Source organism: Trichechus manatus, unplaced genomic scaffold (assembly GCF_000243295.1).
Source record: "Trichechus manatus latirostris isolate Lorelei unplaced genomic scaffold, TriManLat1.0 scaffold00130, whole genome shotgun sequence".
NCBI lineage: Eukaryota > Metazoa > Chordata > Mammalia > Sirenia > Trichechidae > Trichechus > Trichechus manatus.
This window is the reverse complement of record NW_004444066.1, coordinates 7,244,571-7,250,698: the sequence shown is the minus strand read 5'-3', so window position 1 is coordinate 7,250,698 and position 6,128 is coordinate 7,244,571. Positions and strand designations below refer to the sequence as shown.

Here is a 6,128-nt window from a genome sequence, read left to right as displayed (position 1 = left end):
ATAACCTTGTTTGATGAAAATGAGCAGGACTTGAAGCACTTACTGATGAATATCAAAGACTATAGCCTTCAGTATGGATTACACCTCAACGTAAAGAAAACAAAAACCCTCACAAGTGGACCAATAAGCAGCATCATGACAAATGGCGAAAGTATTGGAGTTGTCAAGGATTTCATTTTACTTAGATCTACAATCAATGCCCATGAAAGCAGCAGTCAAGAAATCCATCGACAGATCACATTGGGCAAATCTGCTGCAAAAAGACCTCTTTAAAATCTTAAAAGCAAAGATGTCTCTTTGAGGACAAAGGTGTACCTAACACTAGCCATGGTATTTTCAATTGCCTTATGTGCATGCAAAAACTAGACAATGAAAAAGGAAGACTGAAGAAGAAGTGACACATTTGGATTACAGTGAAGAATACTGAATACACCACGGACTGACAGAAAACAAACAAATCTGTCTTGGAGGAAGTACAACCAGAATGCTCCTTAGAAGCAAGGATATCAAGACATTGTCTCACTTACCTCAGACGTGTTGTCAAAAGGGACCGATCCATGGAGAAGGACATCATGCTTGGTAAAGTAGAGGGTCAGTGAAAAAGAGGGAGATGCTCAATGAGACAGGCTGACACAGTGGCTGCAACGATGGGCTCAAACATAGCAAAGATTGTGAGGATGGCACCGCCACTGTGTCAGAGCAATGTTCTGTTATACATAGGGTCACTGTGAGTTGGAAGCAACTTGACAGCACCTAACAACAACTTCCCCAATTTATTAAGAGGATTAAATAAGAACATATAGGCAAAAGTACCTAATACAGTGCCTGGCCCATGTTAGGCACTCAACAAATATTAGCTTAATCATAACTTATAGAAATAAGAGGTTACTGATTATTTGAGGTTACTGATTATTCCTCTTGCTATTCAAAAGTTTTTTTTTACTTGGATCCACAATCAACATCCATGGAAGCAGCAGTCAAGAAATCAAAGGACGCATTGCACTGGGCAAACCTACTGCAACAGACCTCTTTAAAGTGTTCAAAAGATGTCACCTTTTAGACTAAGGTGCTCATGACCCAAGCCGTGGTGTTTTCAATAGCCTCATATGCATGCAAAAGCTGAACAATGAATAAGGAAGACTAAAGAAGAATTGACACCTTTGAATTGTGGTGTTGGGGAAGAATATCGAATATACCATGGACTGCCAAAAGAACGAACTAATCTGTCTTGGAAGTACAGCCAGAAAGCTCCTTAGAAGCGAGGATGGTGAGACTTTGTCTCATATACTTTGGACATGTGATCAGGAGGGGCCAGTCCCTGGAGAAGGCTATCACACTTGGTAAAGTAGAGGGTCAGCAGAAAAGAGGAAGACCTTCGACGAGATGGATTGACCCAGTGGCTGCAACAATGGGCTCAAGCATAAAAACGATTGTGAGTATGGCGCAGGACCGGGCAATGTTTCATTCTGTTTTACACAGGTTCATTATGAGTCAGAACCGACTCGACAGCACCTAACAGCAACATTCAAAAGTTTATTGCCGGACTTACTAGAAGAAAATGAGTCTAGTAAATAATAATAACGGCTGATTCAATAGACTTCCCAGAAGGTTTGCAAGGATTCAGTGTTAGTTTGGAGATTGAGATGCACAACTATGGCATTCTTTCCCTTAAAATGGATCCAATTGTGAATTTTTCTAAAATAGGGGATCAGTGCAGAAAAGGAAAGTTTTCAAATGAAAGTAAAAGGGGAAGTTCAGACCTGGTAATTACTGGATGACTCTACCCTCTGGCTTCATCAAGGATACGTTATCTGAAAGTGAAATGAGCTCTTAAGTGCTGATGAATGTACCAGGCACAAACTCTGGACTCTTTGAATGCTGGCTCTGCCTCAGGGACAGACCATCCAAGGTTATTTTTCCAAAAGGGAGACGGGGCCATACAGGGTCCCCTTTCACTCATGAATTTTTCCATGCTAACATTTATGATGTGTTAAGCACTCTACATTCATTATCTTTCTGCATCATCTCAACATCTTGGTGATAGAGATGCCATTATTATCCCTCCCTAGCCATATTCTAGAGTCCCTGGGTGGTGTAATCAGTTAAAGCACTCAGCTGCTAATCAAAAGGTTGGAGGTTCAAGTCTACCCAGAGGTGCCTTGGAAGAAAGGGCTGGTGATTTACTTCCAAAAATTCAGTCATTGAAAACCCTATGGAACTCTACTCTGACACACATAGTGTTGTCATGAGTCAGAGTTGACTCAGTAGCAGCTGCTCTAGTTACCCATGTGCTGCGGGTAAATAAACTAATGCTTAAAGAGGTCATATACATGCTCAAAGTCACACAGCTAGCATGTGGCGTATAATTCAGGGAGCATTTTTTAGCATCTCCTGTGTGCCAGGCAGTGTGCTAGGCACTGAGGCTTCAGCAGTGAATAAGACAAAGTCCCTGCAAAGAAGACAAGCTAGGGAGAAGATATTCCTCTGAGCACATTCTCTAAAAACAGCTCCCTTTCTTATAAGATGTTGATGTGATTACTGTTAGTACTATGAAGAAAAGATATTAAAGGAAGAAGAGCGAAAGTAAGACCAAAAGGCAGATAGAAAATGGGGTCAACATGTCACCTTACACCCCACCAAGTGCACAGGCCCAGGCCCTGACCCATCCTGAAATTATCACCCAGCTTTACACCTCATGGAACTTCCTTTTTTGTAGGAGTGGGGCAGTGAACCTGTAAACCAATAAATGAGCAAGATAGTTACACATAAAAGTAAGTGCTAAGAAGGAAATACAACAGAGTAGCGGGATACAGTCACTGGGAGGGTGGAAACTTTAGATAGTATATTCCAAAAAAGCCTCCATGAAGAGGTGGTATTTGAGTTGAGATTGGAAAGATGTGAAGCTTGAGGAAGAGGCCTCAGTACCTGAGGCAGAAAGAGCTCAGCTTGATGGAAGAACTGTGCCCGGAGCAGAGGGAGGCAAGGGGAAGCCGGTATGAGATAAGGCTGGAGAGTTAGGTGAGGGTCAGATCGTGCAGGAAGTGGTAGAGTTATGGCACAAACTTAGGGATCATCGAGCCCATACACACTTCAGCTTTCCAGTTGGCAATAATGCAGATAATAATCCCAGAGAGCTTTCACCAACAGTCAGGGTGCTGGGATGGGATTGAGGTCAGCACCATTATCTCATTGTTTCCATCTGGAACTGTCCAGCTTGTTCCTTTTAGCCTCAGTTCACATTTAGAAACTTCCCGTTTCACCTCTTCTTACTTTATTTGTACATTTTTCTTGCCAGACTAAACTACAATTTTCTTTTAAGACAGAGTCCACAGAAACTATCACAGTGCTTTGCGCATACCAAGTGCTCAATCAACGTTAGTTAAGCTGATTTTCAAAAGCAAACCAGGGGGAGCGGTCAGAGGCTTTTACAACGGCTGTGGTGGTGACTGCCGGAAATTGCGTACGTTAAGTGCAAAATTGGATATTTTCCTTTCCGTGGTAAACGAAAATGGCCAATTCTTTAAGAGGAGAAGTATTAAATCTTTATAAAAATCTGCTGTATCTTGGGAGAGACTATCCAAAAGGAGGGGACTATTTTAAAAGGCGTCTGAAGAATGTTTTTCTTAAAAACAAAGATGTGAACGACCCAAAGAAGATCAAAGAAGTTATTGGATGGGCGGATTTGTAATGAAAGAGCTAGAAGCCTTAGACTTTCTTAGGAAATACAGAGCTATGAAACAACGCTATTATTCGGATGTCAACAAAACTAACTGATCATTATTACTGTAATTGTGGCTGAAAATCAGTGTCAGCTATTTATGCACAAATATTGTAAAATAATTCTTACTGAAAATGATCAAGATATACACATCGTGTAAAAAACACCTGAGCTGCCTTACTGAACTAAAATTAATAGACTTCAACTTCTATTGATATTGAGACCTTCGTCAGCCATCCTTTATCCTCAATTTTATACTAAAATAGTAATTTAGCTATATAGTGTTGCCAGCTACCAGTTATAAAATTATTAATGAGCACCCAGTTTTGGAATTAAAATAAGTCTTAATTTTTTTTCACATCTATAATGTTCTAGCCAATTATTCTTAGCCCATTTCTCCAATTTACTGATAGACAATGACATTTAATATACACTTAACTAAGCAAAATAATTTCTTGCACATTTATTCCCCTTAACTTTTGAAGGAATAACTTATTTTTGACCCAATTTGGTATATTAATAGAACATATTTAAGTTTAGTACAAAACAAATAACACCCGGTAATGATTTAAATGTAGTTATAGAAATAATTATATAAAGTAACATGTATGCATATATGGAGTAAGATTGACTTCTGACCTAGAAATAGCCTGCCAGTGATTGGCATGAGATAGAATACTTACTCAGTTATTTCCATTATTAATTTCTCTGCTGGCTCCCTTGGGCCTTAAAACAAATCACCTGTTCTGCATTAACTAACTTCTTTGATAAAAAATAATAAAATAAATAATTCCGTTCTTTTGTCGTAAAAAAAAAAGCAAACCAGGGCCTAACTGGTGGAAAGTTTGAGTATTCAAAACTGTAGATTGGTTAGAGGCCAGAAGGAAATCACTCTTGTAGCTCAGAATGGGAGGACCTTGGCAGGAAAGATAGACACGAGCATGCCTGCTCTGCCCCATTCTTTAAATCTCTTCTTCTGTTACTTGCACTTATCCTTACCCTTGGGTTGGAGAGATAAGGACTTCAGAATGTGGCCTCTGGTCACCAAGCCTCCCATAAATGCATGATCGATTTATCTAGATGGAACAATTCAGAAAAAAAGAAAATATTTTTTAAATTATGCTGCCTAGTGATGGTAAGAAGAGAAAATAATAGTTGCTACATTTTTGGAGACTGCCAGGCTGATGTCTCCAGGACTCTGCAAACATCTTTATCAATTACATGTACTGAGCGAACAGCAGTGAGACATTTGTTAATTGGAACTCTAATGGCCAGCTTTTACCAATAACTAATGTAGTGATTCTGTCAGGAGCTGGGCTCATTTTCTAGAACAAAGGAGGATTAATAAAAGACTTTTGGCTTCAGTATATCCCGCTACTGCACTGCAGGAAAAAAAAAAAAAACCTTTTTCTTTGCTTCAAGTCAAACTGTCAAGTGACTAAATCACAACGTTTGGATAATAACTTTGTGTAATTCTCTACGTTTGAATTAACACACACACAAGCACACGCACATCCACAGTCTCATGTTTACCCCACATTTCCATCACTCAGAGCATTATTCCAATCATTATTAGGAGCCCTGATGGCGCAGTGTTTAAGACCTTGGCTGCTAACCAAACGGCCGGCAGTTCGAATCCACCAGGTGCTCCTTTGAAACTCTGTGGGGCAGTTCTACTCTGTCCTATAGGGTCACTGTAGGAATCGACTCTTCGACAACAAGTTTTTGGTATCTCAGTTGGCAGACACAGCTTCCTGGAAAAGGTCATGTTTGATCTGAGTCCTAACAGATGAACAAGAGTTCTGAAGGTAAAGGAAAGGGTGCTGTTGAGAATAACATAACTTCATTTAAAACTGTAACTGAATTCTTAGTACTTTTTATTTTTTGTTATATATTTAGTATCAAGGAGTAGTGGGTCTATTTGGGAAGGGATAGGAAAAGGATTTCAGAAGGCAGCATATGGCCAGGAACTGATGGTACTGAAGGAAAAGGTCCAAGCTGCGCTGAATGCACTGGCGAAAAACAAGTCTTCAGGAATTGACAGAATACCCACTGAGATGTTTCAACAAATGAATGCATCACTGGAAGTGCTCACTTGTCTATGTCTATGCCAAGAAATTTGGAAATCAGCTACCTGGAAAACGGACAGGAAGAGATCCATATTTATGCCTATTCCAAAGAAAGGTGATCCAATTTAACGCAGAAATTATCGAACAATATCAATAATATCATTAAGACCACATGCAAGTAAAATTTTGCTGAAGATCATTCAAAAGTGGCTGCAGCAGTACATCAACAGCAAACTGCCAGAAATTCAAGCTAGAATTCAGAAGAGGATGTGGAACCAGGGATATCATTCCTGATGTCAGATGGATCCTGGCTGAAAGCAGAGAATACCAGAAAGATGTTT

The 6,128-nt window shown here is 39.8% G+C and overlaps 1 pseudogene; it reads left to right on the top strand.

Annotated features, from left to right (window-relative positions):
• The first annotated feature begins 3,508 nt into the window (after nt 1-3,508).
• LOC101351098 (electron transfer flavoprotein regulatory factor 1 pseudogene) lies at nt 3,509-3,774 on the top strand (annotated as a pseudogene).
• The last annotated feature ends 2,354 nt before the right edge of the window (nt 3,775-6,128 follow it).